Source organism: Austrofundulus limnaeus, unplaced genomic scaffold, assembly GCF_001266775.1.
Source record: "Austrofundulus limnaeus strain Quisiro unplaced genomic scaffold, Austrofundulus_limnaeus-1.0 Scaffold1663, whole genome shotgun sequence".
Lineage (NCBI taxonomy): Eukaryota > Metazoa > Chordata > Actinopteri > Cyprinodontiformes > Rivulidae > Austrofundulus > Austrofundulus limnaeus.
The window spans coordinates 61089-64556 of NW_013954065.1; positions in this window are offsets into that span (position 1 = coordinate 61089).

Below are 3468 nucleotides of genomic sequence, written 5' to 3' on the forward strand. Positions count from 1 at the left end.
CAAAGATTTGAGCACCAACGCAGATGAGTTCCGTGAGTATAAGAAAATARAAACCCTGGTAAAAGAACCAGGTGCCGGCGAAGGAAAAGAGGGCCATCTAAAAGACGCCTGGCCCCTCATCGTGAACTCCACTGACTGCGAGGCCGCAAAGCGCCTGTGGCTGAGTCATATCACAGGCATGATAAGAATGGTAAGAAGGGGGGTGAGCGGGCCCAAAGACAGTATAAAAAAGGAGCAGTTCAGCAGTGATCTTCGTCTTCTGGCCCCGACTGGAGAAGAGCCAGCAAAGAAGGGGAGGACAGCCCAAGAAAAGGAGCAAGCAGATCCGAAGGACATCTCACCTGGGACACGCTGGCACACTTCTCTCCAGCGATCTACGGACCGAAGACCAGACCAACCCAGCCCAGCTCTGAGAAGTCCTTTTTAGGCAACAATCTGACGCTTCTCATGGAGGTAATGCCGACACTGCTCCAACCTGTCCTGCCATCCCAAATTAACAGAACATGCCACACCACCTAGTCATAAAGTTAGGTCAGCGCATTAGAGCTTTTTATTTTTATCACCATCAGTTATTATTCAATATTCTTAATTTGTATAATCAAATGTGGCTTTTCTTGCAGATTCCTATTAAACTGCTTACAGCATCATAAAGACAATTTCATGACTGGACATTGATTTTTAAAGTTTTCTTTAAAGTTTTTCTCTAATTGCATGAGAGTGTTGTTACTTCAAAGCAACAAGGTGTTAACATATTAATGAGTATGTGTGCTTTGGAGCCAAGAGGTAATGAAATGAGGTCATAAAATAATAAGTTCATTTTTTATGGTTATTAGCCTGGGGAGATAGGATAACTTCCCTTAACAGTTCCCTTGAGACCTGCTGTACAGGTCACTAAACATCATCTCGGTCACAGTAAGAAGTGCACATCCTAAGAGGGAGCGRCTGCCAGGAACAGTGGTGACCGGCAGCTCGAGGTGTCCTAAGCTACTACGTTGATTCAGAGGCCGGGGTTCACGAAGGGAGTGACCACTGGAAGGAAGGCAGCTAGAAGACCGAGCTAAAGGCTCGGTCTCTAGCTGTAAGGCTGTAAGTCCGGTCCATCGCCTCCAAACCAARAGGGAGACATTGTCTCCTCTCAAAGACCCATCGGTGTCCTTGTGGGTAAACTGGGGGAGGAGCCACACAGGAAAACACAGGATTAGATCAAGGGCCAATTACACACAATCAAATTTATACAGCCAGGATATCAGCTGTAAGTAGGCTTACCAGGTATCAAAACTACTCACAATAAGTTAGGGATATTTGGCTTTTGGGTTAAATTTCAGGACGAGCCTAAAATGCATTTAAACCTTTACAGGTGAACTTAATGTGGCATTTTCTAAGCTTTTGAATGCATCTATCCAACTCTTAAATATTTCAGTTCTTATTGCACAAGTTGCTGTTTTCTAACGAGGAGCTTAACGGCAAAATTTACAACAGGTGTTTGATCCTTGAATCAACCAATAAATGTCCTGGTTCAATTAGAGCTGGTGTTTAAACAGTCATCCCCATCATGCTGTTCACATTTTGACAAGATGAGACCAAGACGACGCCTAACAATGGATCAACAGTACCTTGCCATTGGGATGCTTCAAACAGGACGTTCTCAGATGGACGTGGCCACTGAGCATAGAGTGTCACAGAGTGTCATCAGCAGGTTGCAACAGAGATACCGAGAGACTGGAAGAGTCACAGAAAGGTGTAGAAGTGGATGTCCTTTGACCACATCCCATGCTGATGACCGCTACATTGTGAACAATGCCCTGAGAAACCGGATGATGAATGCCACTCAGGCACAGTTAAGGGATGTGAGGCACCCAAGTGTCACGTCAGACCATTTGAAACCAGTTACATCAGCATGGTCTGTGTGCTAGACGACCTACAAAGGTACCTGACCACACCACCAGGCACAGGCGTCATCGTCTTGCATGGGCCAGGGAGCATTTATGCTGAACGACGGACCAGTGGGCCTCAGTGCTATTCTCTGATGAAAGTAGATTCACAATGAGAAGAAATTATGGTCGCCAGCGATGTTGGAGACAACAAGGAGAGCCCTATGCATCAGCCACTGTTGTCACCAGACAAGCTTTTGGTAGTGGCGATGTTACAGTGTGTGGGCAGGTGTCTCCAGTCGGTACAGAACTGCCCTACACTTTGAGAATGCTACAGTGACAAGCCCATACTACCTGAATAACATCATTAATCCAGTGATTGTGCCCCTACATGAACAACACAGGCCTGATTTCATCTTCATGGACGACAATGCTCCAGCTCATCGAGGTCACGTCATCAGGGAACAGCTGTTGGAGACTAGTGTACCTCAAAATGGAATGGCCTGCACTTTCTCCAGACCTGAATCCCATTGAAAGCCTGTGGGATCAGCTGAGTTGCCATGTAGAGGCTCGAAACTCTGCACCCCAGAACCTGAATGATCTGAGGGCTGCCCTTCAAGAAGAGTGGGATACCATGCCCCAGCAGGCAATAAGTCGACTTGTGAACAGCATGAGACGTCGTTGTCAAGCTGTAATTGATGCTCAAAGGCACATGACGAGTTATTGAGACGTTCAAATTTTTTGTTGTGGTGTACCCACTATTGTTAATTTTTGTTTCAATAAAATGTTTGAGATGAGGATTGTCCTACTTTCATGATATATCACTGCAGCGTGAACTTTATGTTTTCCATATAATTCACCTGAAAGCCAAATATCCCTAATATTTTGTGAGTAGTGTATGACAACTGTATATAAAAAATTATGGCTCTATGTGTCGCATGAAGTGAAGTGCCAAATTTCCACAAGGTAGTGTAATTAAATCATGMGTTGCAGTCCTCAGTCTACCTGTAACACACAAGTCTAAAACTGCACATTATTATTCTCACAGTTCAAAGGAGGAGAAAAAACCCTCCAGACTGCTGCTTGACACAGAGACTTCCTGTGCAGCTGGGGTGGCAGCACATTTATCTGGTTTTAAGTGAGAAATAAGGAGTTTGCCCAGTTCTCTCTACTTTTATCCATGGTATATCCAGGTTTCATTTGGGTTAGAGTTCCTACTCGAACAGCCTGGCCCAAAAACCTCACCACCCAGAAACCCTGGATTCGTGACAGCACTCCTCTTGAGATTTTTAACTGTTCACTGACTGGGATAATTTTTAGGAGTCTGGAAGTAAACTCCAGCGGTACAGGGCTCTCAAGTGTCACGCATTGAGAGTGACACACATGCATCTGAGGGTCTGACACGCTTTCACGCCACACCCCATCTTTCTCGCTTTGAGAACTGACTAACGCCAAAAACTCAACTCCGGTCCAGTTTATCATTATAAAAATACAAGTATTGATATACACTCACCGGCCACTTTATTAGGTACACCTGTCCAACTGCTCGTTAACACTTAATTTCTAATCAGCCAATCACATGGCGGCAACTCAGTGC